The 17,774-nt window shown below is 40.4% G+C and overlaps 1 pseudogene; it reads left to right on the top strand.

The window, feature by feature from the left end:
* The first annotated feature begins 200 nt into the window (after positions 1-200).
* LOC115755672 lies at positions 201-17,012 on the top strand (annotated as a pseudogene).
* Positions 17,013-17,774: the final 762 nt, after the last annotated feature.

Genomic DNA, 17,774 nt, shown 5'->3' with positions numbered 1-17,774 from the left:
AGATGGAGTTGGAACTTAGAAGAGGACATCTGCAAACAATGGCAAAGATAGCATTCTCCATTTTGATCATTGTCCCTTCTATCGGTTGGTCGCTTGTGGCCAATATTTTGGGTATGAACTAGTCCATCAGTTACGGAGAAACATTGGTTTCTTCGGATCTAACATTTGAGTTAGGATTCTTTACTCCTGGCAATTCAAATATGAGCTATTTGGGCGTATGGTACAAGTTCAGTTCTCAAACGGTCGTGTGGGTTGCTAACAGAGATAACCCGCTAGCCGATCGGAATGGTGTTCTCACATTTATTGATATGAGCAATCTAGTTGTTTTCAACCAGTTGAACGGTGTTGTTTGGTCTTCAAAGTCATCCAGGATCCTCCAGAATCCAGTTGCACAGCTCCCGAATTCGGGAAATCTCGTTCTTTGGGATAAATCCGATTCGAGTGATGATGAAGCCCATTCATGGCAAAGTTTTGATTACCCGACTGACACGCTTTTACCCGGTATGAAGTTGGGGTTGAATTTGAAAACGGGCCTCGAATGGCGTCTCACTACATGGAAAAGCATGAACAACCCTTCTCCTGGAGATTACATACATGTGTTAAACTATCGTCATGGTCTACCTCAGTATGAAGTAGTCCAAGAGGATGTGCCCAGCAAAATATTTCGAACCGGGCAATGGAACGGACTTGTATTTGTTGGCCGTCCCATTATACCTGGACTGCCTATTGCTGCCGTGTTCGCCAACAATGAAGATGAGATCGCCTTCATGCTTGAGGTTCAGGACAATCGACTCTTGTGGAAAATGACGTTGAACTATTTGGGAGTGATGCAGCTTCTTGTGGTGAATACATCGACAAGCGCCGCATGGGATGTCACACGCGAGTACCCTAGTGATTGGTGCGATACTTATGGCAGGTGTGGTGCTAATGCCATCTGCAGCCTTAGCTCGTGCAAATGTGTGAAAGGGTTCATGCCTAATTCGCCAGACAAATGGGTATCACTTGATTTTTCCGGCGGATGCAAGAGGATAATACCCACAAATTGTTCGAAAGGAGACGGCTTCTTGGAAATTAAAGAAGTTAAACTGCCAGACCTGTTGGCAGTTGCGCTGAACAAGAGCATGAACCTAACGGAATGTGAGGACGAGTGCTTGAGGAATTGTTCATGCACGGCTTATGCTAATTCAGATAGTAGAGGAGGAGGCTGGGGCTGCCTCATGTGCTTTGGAGACTTGATCGACATAAGATTGTTCGAAGAACAAACCGGCTTGCAAACTCAAACTCTATACATACGCCTAGCAGCTTCCGAACTAGGTATGCATGCTTATACTGATTGACTTTTTTTGTCTGCTAAATTGTTGAAATACTTATTGTTTGGGCAAGAGAATGTGGAAAAAGTTGATCTTCACATCTCTTCTTCTCTACTTTAGATGTCATTCGTGGGGGCACCAGGAGGAAAATAGTTATCGTTGCTGTGGTATCAAGTTCAATCAAGGTTGGATTGCTTTTGGTCGGAACTGCATTGCGGTGTGTGAAGCATGGGAAAAGGAGAACTTGTACTGGAGGTAAGCCTAGTGATGGCCGGTTCATTCCGGTTCCTTTTTTAATTTTAATTTTTAAAATAATAAATAATAAAATAAACATAATAAATTATAAATTATAAAATATAATCAAATTGTACATTGTAATAAAATGTGGGGAAAAAAGAGAGAGAGGAGGAATGAGCTTGAACTTAATGAATTATCATTAAGCGCCTACATATCTTCTTGGGGATAGAAGAATCAAAGCTAATGTAGTTCTTTTACCTTTGATAACCCCAACTTACCTCATCGTCAATCGTTGCTACCCGTTGTGGTATCCGTGGTGGTGGTATCTCCAATATCATCGCTAAAAAATTCGTGTTTTCGATCGAGCTCTTGGTGTCGAAATTTCGCCCTCGTCCAATTGTCGACACAAGCTTGAGCTTCCACAGACTCCGGGCTTAATCTTGAACGGCGAGAGTAAAAAACTAATTCTCCAGCGCTAAATGCTTGTTCAACTGCAACCGTTAAAGAATGAGTTGCTAATATCCGGCGAGCGATGAGGGCGAGAACTGGGTAATCGATTTAGTGACTCTTCCACCACTTTAGAATTTCGAAATATGTACTATGTTCTACATCGTGAAACTCAAATTGAGTGGTTAAATATTTTTCTAATTCAGAAATACTACATGTTGCCCTTTTTTTCTTTTTTTTGCCTACTCTTGAGCATATTATACCCTCTACTAAGTGAACTACCACCTTCGCTACGTGAGGCAGTAGATTGCAAAGATCTAGAATCACTTAAACCATATCTACTACAAAATTCTCCATATAATACTACTATAGATTCTTTAACATCTCCTAGTATATTTGAAATATTTATTGAATCTACCAAAATGTAAACAATCATGATAATACACATTCAAATAATCTAGTAAACTGTCTAATTTAATACGTGAATAAAAAATAATACCAACTAAATAGACAAGAGGAATTTGCAAATAATAATGCAACCATTTTTCTCGCATTACTAAAATAGTTCGAGCTAATTTACTATCATTTTCATATTCACTAAAAACACTACCAATATTAACACACTCTATTAAAAATAAATGCGTAGTAGGATAATAAATACCAGATAAAATCTTAGTAGCATCATTAAAAATTTTCAAAAATCTAAAATTTTTTTGCAAACGTCCCACTGTTGCGGAAGTAAAGTAATTTCGGGAATATTTTGTGAAATAAACATACGTAATAAATCTTTATAATCAAAAGTTTGCCGAAGCAATTCGTACGTAGAATTCCAACGAGTCGGAATATCTTTTGGAAATCTTCTTACCCTTCTTCCATTTTGTTTACAAAATTTTTCCCATGATTTCATAAAATGGGGACGACTCCATAAAAATTTAATTGCACCCTTTATTGGGGCAAGAGAAGTGTCAAGAGTTCGTAAACCATCTTGTACACATAAATTTAAAACATGGCAAACACATCTAATGTGAAAAAATTGTCCGCCAAAAGTGGGTTTGCAAATGTTTTCTAATTCGGGAATGGAAGCGGTAGTTGCGACGGCATTATCAAAACCAATTGAAAATACTTTATTTATCAAATTATATTCTTCTAAAACTTGCCTAATTATTCTATAAATATTATGAGCCGAATGTCTTTCATCAAAAACTCGGAATGCAATAAGTCTTTTTTGAATGGTCCAATTGTCACTTATCCAATGACACGTGACACCCATATAAGAATGAATTTGCCAAGGATCACTCCACATATCGCTACCTATATGCACACGTCCATTGAATTCCGCAAAAAATTTTGCTAAAGATTTTTTTTCCTTTTTTATAAAGATGAAAAAGTTCGCGTTTAAGAGTTTTTTTTTGAATAATTGGTGCTTGCGGAACCAACGCAGTATTTATCAAATATTTCATATTAAAATTTTCACCAGTATTAAATGGAGCATGATCAAGGGCAACATATTCAACTAATGTTTGTTTATAAAGTGCATCGGTGTAACGGAATATAGGATGAGGATTAGAAGTGGCGTACCCGGAAATTTGTTGTTGCGTATTGTCGATCCCCGCTTGCGTTGGATGTTTTATCGTCAAATGGCGACAGAATGTTCCGTAGCCGTCCCCTTTCGTAAATTTATATGTTTGCGAACAATATTTACATTTTATATTATACTTACCTTCGCCTTCATCACGTACCTTGTCGAAGTGTAGCCACAAGTCGGATGTATTATCTCGGCCCTTCCATTCCGGCTCATTTGCCGTTGACGTTTCTTCGACACCAGTGGGAGGATGAAGACTTTCTTGTGTTGGGATGTGCTCGACGTTCGGAATCGGGACATAGTTGATATTATCATCTTTGTCTTTCCAACATGCATACTCACAAGGATCATATTTAGGAATGGGATACTCGGAATCTCCCATAGTCATCTTGCCATTGTTAGCATTTCTACTTCCACTTGCCATTTTGGAGAGAGTTGATCGGAAATCCGATTGAGAGAATTGAGTCGGGATTGAGAGAATTGAGCGAGTTGAGAGGATTTGAGAGAATTTGAGAGAATTGTTGAGAGAATTTGTGAGAAAAATGAAAGGGAGATGATAGGTATTTATAGGCAAAAAATTAAAAATAATTCATTTTTTTTAAAGGCAATGGCTCTTTGGGCCAACGGCCCAAAGAGCCGTTTGGGGGGAAGGGGAGAGCGGGCCTGCGGGGGGCCCGGCGCCGTGGGGCAAAGAGCCCAACAGCTCTTTGCCCCACTGGCACTTGTTTTTATTTATTTTTTATTACAGGTCGGAACCGTGGGCCTGGTCAACGGGCCGGTTCCGGGCCCACGGTTCCAAATGGTCACATCTAGGTAAGCCTAATCTTCAAGTTCAATAATTAAGGCGGCATTCGTTATAGACGAAAAGTATTTTCATGGTCTAGTTCGGAGAAAACGGATATTCTTAAAAATATATATTTTAAAACAATCACTTGTATTACTTACAAAAATGAATGGATGATAAATATTTTCGTTGTCCATGAACATGTTCAGACATAAATTATTTTTCATTAAATAATTCTTTCAAGCTATATAAGCTATCGTTTTTAGAAAAAAAAAATATTTTTCAAATCATTCATTTTGTGTGAAACAAACGAAGTCTCAAAGTTGTTGGAGCCGGCGAATACTTGAGGGACCCTTATTTCTCACACTGGGTATGCCCACGTGAGTTTAGGGAAACCGAAATATGAACTGACCATAAATGACCCCCGCACATGGAATGCGGGGGTTTGGGGGCGATGCCTCCAAAACGGGAGTCCCGCTGCTCGGTCGGCAGGCGAGGGTTCCACTCCTAGTGAGCGGAGGGCTGCCCCGCTCGTCGCTGAGCGGGAGGGGGTTCGGGGGTAGCAACCCCAAAACAACAACGGGTTTGAGCTTGTGTTTAAGTTGATCCATTTGTTGTGAGATCAAATGGGTTTGGATAGGCTTAGGTTTTGGACCCATTTTTAGGTCATATATATTGTGCTCATATGAGAGATCATTGTAATGAGTTGTATGGCTGTAAACCTAAATCATAGTGAAATCTCTTTGCAGGACGTAGCCCTATTTTGGGATGATTCTGGATAAACCGTGCTTTATCTATTTTTTCTATTATCTGTATGATTGTTCTGTTTCAGATTAGGATATAACCCATCAAAAGTTTCATTTGCTTTGATTGGTTTTAATGGCGCTAGCTTGTTGTCATGGTCCTCTGCAGCAAATCGACGGATATTGCTTTTTTCTTTTTGAGATTATGGCATGGTTTGAGAAACTAGCTTACATCCCTCGTAGGCTTGCCAAGCGGGACGGATGACATAGCCTTGCCATTATATGATTTCGCTACTACTGCTAGTGCCACCAACAATTTCTCTCAAACAAACAAGCTAGGAGCTGGCGGCTTCGGTTCGGTCTACAAGGTAATCAGTTGTAAATCAATACGTTCAAATGACAACAGGGGCCCACAATGAGTGAAATACACGCAGGGAAGACTTTCCACAGGACAAGAAGTAGCAGTGAAAAGGCTGTCAAAATCTTCCGGGCAAGGTCCTAATGAGTTTATGAATGAAGTCCTTCTAATCGCTAGACTTCAGCGCTGGAATCTTGTTGGACTTGTTGGCTGCTGCATTGAGGGTGAAGAAAGAATGTTAATTTATGAAGACATGCCAAACATGAGCTTGGATTATTTCATTTTTTGTCAGAACCACTCGATCTTTCTCAATTCCTTTTCACTCGATTTTCCTTGTGCTTTTGTCCAGTCCGTTGATTCCTTCGCCAGAAAATACAGCTAAATGCTAACAACTTAACTAGTTTTTGATGGGATTGAGTTTGTGTAGATCAGGATAGGAGCTCCTCTTTGGCATGGAAAAGGCGATTTGACATTGTTTTGGGAATCGCCCGAGGACTTCTCTATCTCCACCAGGATTCAAAACTACAAGTTATCCACAGAGACCTTAAAGCAAGTAACATTTTGTTAGATGCTAATAAGAATCCAAAGATTTCGGATTTTGGCCTGGCAAGGAACTTTCAAGGGAATGACACAGAGTCAAAGACGAGAAGAATAGTTGGTACATAGTAAGTTTCTCATCTCAATCATTCGAACAGTGCACTATCCATCAGTATATGTAGGAACTGAAGCCTGATTTGCTTGATGCAGTGGTTACATGTCCCCAGAGTATGCCTTTGACGGCTAATTCTCTGTGACGTCCGACGTTTTTAGCTTTGGTGTGCTTTTGTTAGAGATAGTAAGCAGCAAAAGAAATAGAGGATTCCGGCATCCTGGTCATTATCACAACCTTTTCGGACATGTAAGTCGCAGGATTATTTAGATCTGCCATGTTCTTTTTCCACTAGGCAAGATCATATATTTTGTTTATCCTAAAACTGCATCCCATTTGTTCTTTCTTCCCGTAGACAAGCTTTCTTTTTGATGCTCAGATAGTAGCAGTCATGAATGGTTGGAACTTTCTAGGCATGGTTGCTATGGAGTGAAGGGAGGGCCATGGAATTCATCGATGTATCTTTATGCGACTCTATTGTCGAGTGTCAAGCAGAAAGATGTGTTCGGGTGGGCTTGTTATGTGTCCAAAAGTTTGGTGAAGATAGGCCGACAATGTCCAGTGTTGTTTTCATGTTGGCAAATGAAGGAGCAACCTTGCCACTGCCTAAGGAGCCTGGTTTCTTCATGCAGAGAAGTTCAGGTAGCTCAGATGCAGCGTTAGTTAAGGAAGAAGCCTACACGCCCAATGTTCTTTCGGTCACATTGCCAGAAGGTCGATAGGAATGCCATAGAGAGTGTTTCTACAGATTGTAGAACGGCCATATCGGGTACAAAGGACAGAAGAAGCATACAATGGTATAAAGTTCATTAACAAATTTGTGAAACAGGGTGTTGAAAGTTTTAGTACTGAAGTTCCAGCGTTGAAAATAGACGAAATAGTTGTTCCGTGACAATTGTAAACTAATAGCTAAATTTTATTGATAGCTCCCAGGGATCGGCAGCAAATTTGGCAAGTTTAGTTGCAATAGATTTGTCATTATTTAATGAATTAGGTAACCCCTCCCTTACTTATCATATTAAGTGGATTTTTGACTTGATTGAGTCTATCAAGTCAATGCTAATTAAGTTTATCTTATCAAGCAAGTTTAACATTAAGTGCTGAGCTTTCACTGTTCAGCGATTAATTAGGTTATTATATAGGCCGTTAATCTATATCTCGTGTGGCTGACGTATTTTTCGAAATTGAACGTCCAAAAACTTTCATCACGTTCAATATTTGACGGCTAGATTCACATGTAATTTTTGCACATTCTTTTAAAAACTTTAAATGGACCGACCCAAGGTGGCTTTGCTGGGGAGATGGTCGTTCCTCAGGAATGCAACTGCTTCACCGGCAACCAAAAAAATAATAAAAATATGAAAACGAAAATATTGGTTTGTCTTCCACTAGCAAAAAGTTGCCCACATGTTTTCATTAAGAAAAATTTTGGGCAAAATTGCCCCTACTTTAGCCATCGCAAAAAGCCCGTAGCAAAAATTTGGATGGCCAGCAAATTCGAGCCCTATTTAAGGTTAAGATGGCAACTTTTAAAGCTCTTATTTGAGAAACAGTCCATTTCGAGCCTTTTTTTGGAGAAAATGGCTACACTTTATATTCTTATTTGAAATTTATTAGTTTCGATAAATTTCCAGCCAGTAATAAAAATTTCCAGTTGAACCTTTACTATCTTTTTCGTTTTCTTTGGACCACCATCTCCACAGTGATGGTACATGGAGTGTCGTCCTGGAATTTGTAAGCCCAATAATGCAGCGTGTTTTGACCATTCCAAAGTGTATGAATATGAGTAATCGCAACCCGATGAGCAGGCATTTTAGCTCAACCAATGTTGTTGGGAAAATTTAGTGAACAAATGGGAACAAATAAATTCAGACTTTGAGGCATGATAATAATCTCTTTAATGAATTATTTGCCCCATAATATTGCTAACCCGATGAGCAAGTAGCATAGGAGCTAGGCCATAATCTCTTATCCCGTAATGTTGACAACTGATGTTTAAGGGAGAATACAAAGCTAGTTCAACAAAATTATGTGATTCAGAAAATTGTACCTCCTCGTCAAGAGTTACCAGTAGAAGTAACAACAGCCCAATTTTCTTGAAACTCCAGTAGCTGGGATTCAAGAGTCATAATTTTTCCGGATCGCATCGGAAACTCCAAAATTTGAGTGTGAACTTTATGGAAGATCCCCTGGCTAAGAGATCATCTAATTAAAAGGCGTATACTAGACCATGCCGATCGAGGACTTGTACTGAGCTGACCAACAGAGGCAATGAACCGGGTTTGTATGTTCTGGAATTGAATAGAATTTAAGAGTTACAGTTACGCCTGAACTTGATCGAGTACAAAAACGATTTCGTTTTGAGTCGAGTGTATTCCTTTCTTCCTTCTATTTATGCTTGCTCAAAGTCACTTATGAGGAAATCTCAAAGTTAGAAATCAAACAAGGGATGATATTCCTATACTACATCTTCTTGTATTTCAGCTGGGATGAAACAAGGTTTAAAGCAGGATTAGCACCCGATGTCTCATAGTGAAAGTGCGAACATTTTCAGATGACATCGAAATGTTCACAGAACCCGCCTAAGAATAAGGCAAAATAACCGATAGGAACCATTGTACCAAATTAGATGTTCAAAGTGGCCCTCCTTCTCTCTATAGTTAGGAGACGTCCTGAGTGGATGCAATGCTGTCTGAGCTTGGCAGACCGCTAGCAGAACCATGATAGTATTTGTTTTCTTCAGGAGTGTTTGTCGAATAGCCGCCACATAACGTGGATTCTCTACTTTCGGTTAACAACCGTATTATCCTCAGTTGGAAATTTACGCCCATTAAAGGGCAAAATTGATTATTAATTTTTTTTGAAAGTTATGGCACTTAAATAAACGTTTTGAAAGTTATGGCATTTAAGCGAATGCCGTACACAAGTTATATAGTCATTTTGTAAACTATAGATGATAAGTCCCTGTTAAATGAATACCAGAGCTTTTAATGTAATCTTGTAAATATTTTCCTTTCTTTTTTTGTTTATCTTATCACTTTGGCTCCATTTGTTTTGTGATATTTCTGAAAACTGTTTTTCAAGAAGTTATTTTATGAGCTTTGTGGACCTGATCCCAGCCTCACTGGACCCAGGCCCAGGTGTTAGAGATACGGCTTGAGCATTGGGGTCTTGGGCCTAGCCTTTGTGGACCGGAGCCGGAGCACCGGGGTGTTGGGCAATGGGTTTCGGAGTCCTAGGCCTGGCCACCGGCACTGGTGACCCAAGCCCAACCTCTTTGAACTTGGGCTTGGTCTTAATGACCTAGGTGATCCCGACCTCTGCCTGGGACCACTTTTCAAGGGCTTGAGAACAATCATGGGGATTCTCGTGCCCAAAGATAGAATTTCTAGTTTAAACGTCGATATCTAGTCATATTTTAGAAAGTGAAATAGAATTTTTACAAGAGAAAATCATTTTCCTGAATTTAAGTATAGATTTTCGTCGACTCTTTTTCCAAGTGATCCAAACACCGAAAAATGAACAAAAATTTTCTAAATATATTTTTTATGAAACAATCAGAGCCTTTATATATAGTCACAGCCTCCAAAAATGGTGGCTGCTGCTGTTTAATTTTTTTTTTTTTGGTCATGCCGTCCAACCCATTTGAAGGGTCGTTGCAATCACCCAAGAAGAAAGTTAACCCAAAACTGGCGCTCAAGTGTTGACTTCGCAGTCCAAAAGGACATGCTTGACCCTGAAGTCAACCTGGACTATGGATGGAGACAAACGTGTTATGACCGTGTCCTGATGCCTGAGTTTCATCTGACGTTGGATTAACTTCTGATTTAGTTAGAAAAGCACGGGGTGCGAACATGGCCGAATTGAAAAGTGGTCGGTGCGTATGAGGTCCTGCCTTCTAAAATGGAATCCAAAATTCCTGCTATAAACAAAGTGAATAAAGTAGAATATGGAAAAACTTTCTTTTTTTCCGTCGGAATATTGGAGAGGGAGAAATGCGAGTTTCATGATTAAAGAACTATTCGTGAATGATATCCTACCCAAGATGAATTGTTATTAAACCTTTTCAGGTTTTGCAAGTGAGCGAGTCTCTATCCTTTCTCTGATGATTATTGGGAGCATGCAATAGAAATTCATCCTTTTGCGAGGGGAAATCACCAAAATGAAGTCTAAGTCCGAGCCAGTTAACATATTTGGTTGGATTCATCTTTACTCAAAAGCTTAAGCCAATGAATTATGTGTCAACTTGGATATATTAACTACTTTACACAATACCAATTCTTTGGTGTGGGATCAAACTATAAAAGTCATTTGGTGGCTTGGGAGAACTGCCCTGGCGACCCCCCTTGGACCCTTGCCCACTTACTAGAAAGATGGACCCTATGTCTTTCTGTCAATGAAAAGTATAAACTATCCCAACACGGTTGACTATTTCATAGAGACAAACACGTTATGTTCACGTCACCGTGTCTGAGTTCCATCTGATGTCAATTTCCTTAGCTAGAAAAGTAAGAGGTACTATTAACTAGAATTTTTCTGGTAATGAAATACCTTTCACTAAAATTAGTTCATTGGCTTTTAAATATAGAAAAAGGGTCCTGTGGTGATTCCGGACAGGAGTAATCCGTAACATCGGGAAATCAACATATAAAAACTTCGACAGAATTATACAAACGTAAACCAAATCGGAGTTTGACTCAACGAAATGGTGTGGCGAGCATAATTCAAAGGAATTGATACGAAAGGACTTTATTAGAATTATACAAATGTAGACCAAATTAGAATTTGACTTGATGGAAAGGCTTCGCAAGTATAATTTCTACAAAATGAACCATCGTACACAAACTTTGTCCGAGTTTGACTCAACGACAAAGCATGAACATCCTTCTATACTATACCAAAGTTTGAATCGATGACAAAGTGTCTTGGATAAAGATAAACCTCAGAGTTTGACTCGATGATGAGAATCCGAAAGTTATAATTAAGAATGCTAAGAATGTAAAGTGCGGTGCAGAAAATAAATATAAAAGCAAATTTGTTAATTTGTTCATGGGGTCCTTCCGATGAATGCTTGTTGGTGCTTGTTGTGGTTGAGGGGATAACTGCTCTTTGACAGTTGTATCTTTCAAGATATCCTTATCGGTTGCTTCCACCTCTGCTATTCTTCACGAAGTGATCAATCACGTTTTAGGGCGCTTATTTCCGGCCTATGCAATGAATCAATTAACGGTCGACAGCTCTCCAATGACTTGTAGCTTCTTAAGTCCTCTCTCTTTTGCCCTTTTCGATCTTGCCCACATTCTCCGCTCACCATGAGTCTTTTGACCAAGTCTTTGTTGGAGTTGGCGAATACTTCGGGGACTCTTGTTTCTCACACCGGGTACGCCCACGTGAGCTTAGGGAAATCGAAGTGTTACCCAACGACATATGACCCCTACGCGCGGGATGCGGGGGTTCGGGGCCAGTGCCCCCGACACGGGTGTCCCGCTGCCCGGTCAGCGGACGGGGGTTCGGGGGCAGCGCCTCCCGACGGGGGTTCCGCTGCCCGGTCGGCGGACGGCTGCCCCGCTCACCGATGAGTGGGCGGGGGTTCGGGGGCAGCACCCCCGAAACCTCTACGGGTTTGAGCTTTTATTTAAGCTGGCCCGTATGGTTGAGATTAAGAGATTTAAGTTTTTTAGCCCGTTTTTGGGCATATATATTTTGCTCGGTTTTATTATTGTAATTTGTGAATTGGCTGTAAACCGAAAAATATAGTGAAAATCTCTTTGCGGGATGTAGCCCTAATCTTGGGGTGAACCCGGGTAATCTCGTGCGTCTTTCAATTTTTCTCGATTCTCTGTGTGATCATCTGATTCGGTTCCGATAAATCCCTTCGATCTTCGGGTAGTTGAATTAGAGCTTGAGTAACTGTCGATGGCCATTCTCCCGCCGAATGTTCGAACAATGACTATCTATCAACTTTGCTGCGTTTACCGAATGATTCCAAATTCTTGGCGGCATCACCGATTATTGGGGCCAGGATTCGTAGCTATTTTGTTTCCCTCATTGTGCGCAGTTGGATAGACACGTGGCAGTAATCTGTGTCATTGTCGATACGTACGTATCCCAGCATTTTCAAACCGACAACTAGGATAGTTCCCACGTGCCATGCGTATGGCCTTCTCATATCCTGATATTCTGCTTTAATACCTTCCCCTTGTGCTTCAGACAAGTGTACCAACAAGCGAACTAATTTTAGTGTCAACAGGTATAAAGATAGCCGAAGTGAAAAGTGATGCCTGAGTTTGAATTCTGCCTTTCAATATCCAATTAGAATTCAAGAGTGCTGCTATAAACAAAGTGGATACTGTATATAATGGAGAACCTGTTGAAAGGAAAATATAAGTAGTGACAGTTAAGAACAGAGAACCAACTGAATATGCGTGCATACCGGTACAAGGAACCGACAAGTCTTAAAGCCGAAAGCATAAAAGAAAAAACAATAAAAAAATATTTAGATTTTGAGGACCAGTCTGAATTGTGTTCAAGTCGTGGACAAGTTTAGAATGATTTGCATATAAAGATGGAGTCAGAACTTAGAAGAGGACATTTGCTAACAATGGCAAAGACAGCATTCTCCATTTTGATCATTGTCCCTGCGATCGGTTTGTCTCTTGCAGCCAATACTTTGGGCACGAACCAGTCAATCAGTTATGAAGAAACATTAGTTTCTTCGGACCTAACCTTTGAGTTAGGATTCTTTCCTCCTGGCAATTCGAGTGTGAGCTACTTGGGCATATGGTACTAGTTCAGTCCTCAAACCGTCGTGTGGGTTGCTAATAGAGATAACCCGCTAGCCGATCAAAACGGTGTTCTCAGATTTAGCAATGTGAGCAATCTGGTTGTTCTCAAATAGTTGAACGATGTTGTTTGGTCTTCGAAGTTGTCCAGGGTCCTCAAGAATCCAGTTGCACAGCTCCTGGATTCGGGGGATTCGGGAAATCTTCTTTGGGATAAATTTGGTTCGAGTGCTAATGAAGCCTATTCATGGCAAAACTTTGATTACCCGACTGACACGCTTTTACCAGGTATGAAGCTGGGGTTGAATTTGAAAACGGGCCTTGAACGTCGTCTGACCGCGTGGAAAAGCATGAACGACCCTTCTCCTGGAGATTACATATATGCGTTAAACTGTCGTCAGGGGCTACCTCAGCATGAAGGAGTCCAAGAGGATCTGTAAAGGAAAATATTACGAACCGGGCAATGGAACGGAGTTCAATTTGTTGGCGGTCCCATTATGCCCAGCGTAGCTATTGTGCCCATGTTCGTGAACAATGAAGCTGAGATCTCCTTCATGCTTGAGGTTCAGGACAATCGACTCTTCGTGAAAATGACATTGCATTATTTGGGAGTGACGCGGCTTCTTGTGGTGAATAGATCAACAAGCGCCACGTGGAATGTCAAACGCGAGTTCCCTAGTGATCCGTGCGACACTTATGGCAGGTGTGGTGCTAATGCCATCTGCAACATTAGCTCGTGCGAATGTGTGAAAGGTTTCATGCCTAATTCGCCAGACAAATGGGGATCACTTGATTTTTCTGGCGGATGCAAAAGGATAATACACATAAATTGTTCGAAAGGAGACTCCTTGGAAATTAAACATGTTAAACTGCCCGACCTGTTGGCATTTGCGCTGAACAAGAGTATGAGCCTATCGGAATGTGAGGATGAGTGCTTGAGGAATTGTTCGTGCGCAGCATATGCTAATTCAGATGTTAGATGGGAAGGCTGGGGCTGCCTCATGGGGTTTGGAGACTTGATCGACATGAGATTGTTTGAAGAACAGAACGACGTGCATACTCTATACATACACCTATCAGCTACCGAGATTTTCCTTGATAACTTCGAGGAACCAATTTCATTCCAACCAGGTATGCATGCTTATACTAACTGACTTTTTTTTTCCGCTAGATTGCTGAAATACTTATTATCTGGGCAAGAGAAATGTGGAAAGAGTAAATCTTGCATCTCTTCTTCTCTACTTTAGATACCATTCGGGACCGCACCAGGAGGAAAATAGTTATCGTTGCTGTAATATCAAGTTCAATCATCGGCGGACTGCATTTGGTCGGAGCTGCATTGTGGTGTGTAAAGCATATGAAACGGAGAACTAGTGCTGCAGGTAAGCCTAATCTTCAATTAAGGCAGCTTTCATTATTTAACTGCAACGTTTTGTTCACAGAAAATGAATATTTTCAAAAACATATGTTCTAAACGGCTTTCGTTACGAACGGATATTGCTTTTTTCTTGTTGAGATTATGGTATGGATTAAGAAGCTGGTTTACATCCCTTGTAGGCTTGCCTAGAGATGTCACATAGGTGGGTCGGGTCAGGTTTGGATTGGGTCAAATATGGTCCCACCCATATTAACCCATTTAACCTGTTTTGACACATATTTATCCAATGCAAACTCAATGACCCATACCCAACCCGACCGATACCCGACTCGTATTTCTTAAACAATTCTATATTAAACCAAATCATACTAGATAAAAAAATGATATTTAACTAAATCATACAATACAAATTTTGTGAAAGTTTTTTTTATTATATATATTTCAAGTTTTGAAATTTTATAAATTTTTTTTAATTTCTTGACAAAAAAATGTTTTTAATTTTTATTTTTTTTTATCTTTTATTTTTCTGCTTTTTCCTTTTTTTCTCCTTCCTCCTTTCTCCTCCCTCATTCTTCTGCAATCTTCGTCCGCAACCTACGTCCGCAACCTCCCTCCTCTGTCCACTGGTATTCGGGGCTTCGGTGATGGCGGGAAGCTCGGCAACCGATTGCTTCCCGGCGAGGCTCACTCGATTTAGGTTGGCGACTCGAGGCCGGATCTCGACGAGCCTCGAGCTTGCCAAATGTCGGCGAGCTCGAGGCTCACTCGATTCCAACCGGCAACTCGAGGCCACATTCAAACAAACCTCGAGCTCACGTAAGCTCGTATGCTTAGGCCGAGCTTCGACTCGCCTTGATCGATCGAGCCTCGAGCTCGCCAGCACTCGGCCAAACCTCGAGGCTAGTTAGATCTCGGCCAGCCAAGCTCGCCCTAGGCTCACCGATGGCCGTCGCCCGCCCTAGGCCTAGCCTCGAGGCTCGCTAGATCTCGACCCGGCGAGCTCGCGGGTGGCTGTCGCCGGCCAATGGCGGCCAAGGCAAGAGAAAAAAAGAAAAAAAAGAAAAGAAAAGAATTAATATTAAAAGTTCAATTTTTTTTTGAAATATTCATAAAATTTATTTATAACTCTCTTACGATAATTATCTTACCTGACCATTTATGACCCATTTAGAACCCATTAGATTTCTAAATAACCCACTTATGACCCATTTAAGCACTTAAGCTAACCCATTTTTGACCCACCACCATCAAATATGGGTTGAATATGGTTTCTAGACCCATTTTGCCACCTCTAGGCTTACCAAGTGGGAAGATTTTATGGGACCACGACCAACCGCTCTAAAAGCTTAAGCTATTAGAAGAAGACGTAGATTTGAACTCAAGACCTCCCGCTCCGATACCATGAAAAATTTTACGGGACCACGACCAACTGCTCTAAAAGCTTAAGCTATTAGAAGAAGGCGTGGTTTAATATTTACTTATTCCAATAATATGATTTCGCTACTATTGCTGTTGCCACCAACAATTTCTCTCAAACAAACAAGCTAGGAGTGGTTGGCTTTGGTTCGGTCTACAAGGTAATCAGTTATAAATATGTGACTTCAAATAACTACAGAGGCGCACAATGAGTAAAGTCCATGCAAGGAAGACTTTCCACAGGATAGGAAGTAGCAGTGAAAAGGCTGTCAAAATCTTCTAAGCAAGGTTCTGATGAGTTTATGAATGAAGTCGTTCTAATAGCCAAACTTTAGCACGGGAATCCTATTGGACTTGTTGGCTGCTGCATTGAGGGTGAATAAAGAATGTCAATTTATGAATACATGCCAAACAAAAGCTTGGATCGTTTCACTTTTGGTTAGAACCACTCGAGCTTTCTCAGTTCCTTTCCACTCGATTTTCCTTATGCTTTTGTCCTGTCCGTTGATTCCTTTGCCAGAAAATACAATTAAATGCTAACAACTTAGTTTTTGATGGGGTTGAGTGTGTGTAGATCATGACAGAAGCTCCTCTTTGGCATGGAAAAGGCGATTTGACATTGTTTTAGGAATTGCCCGAGGACTTCTCTATCTCCACCAGGATTCAAACCTACAAGTTATCCACAGAGATCTTAAAGCGAGTAACATTTTGTTAGATGCTGACATGAATCCAAAGATTTCAGATTTCAGCTTGGCAAGGAACATTCAAGGAGATGACACAGAGTCAAAGACGAGAAGAATAGTTGGTACATAGTAAGTTTCTCATCTCAATCATTTGAACAGTGCACTATCCATCAGTATATGAAGGAATTGAAGCCTGATTTGCATGATGCAGTGGTTTACATGTCCCCAGAGTATGCCTTTGACGGCAAATTTTCTGTGAAGTCCGACGTTTTTAGCTTTGGTGTGCTTTTGTTAGAGATAGTAAGCAGCAAAAGGAACAGAGGATTCCATCATCCTGATCATTATCACAACCTTCTCGGGCACGTAAGTGAAAGGATTATTTAGATTTTTCATTTTCTTTTTTGCTAAACAAGATCAGATATTCTGTTTCTCCTAAAACTGCATCCCATTTGTTCTTTCTTCCCATAGACAAGTTTTCTGAATGGTTGAATTTTCTTAGGCATGGTTGCTATGGAGTGAAGGGAGGTCCATGGAGCTCATTGATGAGTCTTTATGCGACTCTATTGTTGAGTCTCAAGCAGAGAGATGCCATATATTGCAAAAGGGCTTTTCTATCTCCACCATGATTCCGAACTTCAAGTGATCCACCGAGATCTTAGAATGAGCAACATATTACGGAAATATAAGTGGGTTTCTGTCCACAGAGATTTTGTATCCATACTTGGTTTTGCAGGGCCCAATATCAAAGTACCGGATATGGCTCTGCTTTCAGGGTTTTATCATTTTTTATTATATCGTACTGTAGAACATATTGAACAACAGCACATCACAACACATTTGATTGCACCCACACTTTTCTTTACCATCTACAATTGTATAAATAGTAAAATCTTATGAAAAACAAAGATTAAGTGCATAAAATCGTAACATATACAAATAAACCATTCAAACTTGCCCTAATTTCATTTTCAAGTTGGAGCAGAGGTGATCATTGAATGGGCCCGAACTAGGTTGAGCCTTAAGGTTGATCCTGAATTCTTGCCAAGCTTATCCATCATAAAAATATATGTAAATCTTTGGGCCTTGTTAGGTTTTTCACCAAATGCTCCTACTCAAATCTGTGAAAAAGTCTTCAGGACATTGTGGCTCGGGCAAAACAATCAGAATTGTCATAGTATACTTTATGTTACCACCTTCCAAATTCTCATTGTAATATATCCGAATTTAAGCCAAAATAAATTGACGCCCCATAGACATTACTTGAGAATGAATTTAGGCTTTTTTGATCCAATACTTTGGGTCCTATATTTCTGCATGTACTAGGTTAAAAGAACATAAAATGGTCCAAGTAGTCGCATGAAAATCCTATGCACTGGGCATCCTGCAAAAATTGTTACCCCGTTTA

This window comes from Rhodamnia argentea, chromosome 2, assembly GCF_020921035.1.
Source record: "Rhodamnia argentea isolate NSW1041297 chromosome 2, ASM2092103v1, whole genome shotgun sequence".
Classification (NCBI taxonomy): domain Eukaryota; kingdom Viridiplantae; phylum Streptophyta; class Magnoliopsida; order Myrtales; family Myrtaceae; genus Rhodamnia; species Rhodamnia argentea.
The sequence above is the reverse complement of the archived record's forward strand: the minus strand, read 5'-3'. Positions and strand labels throughout refer to the sequence as shown.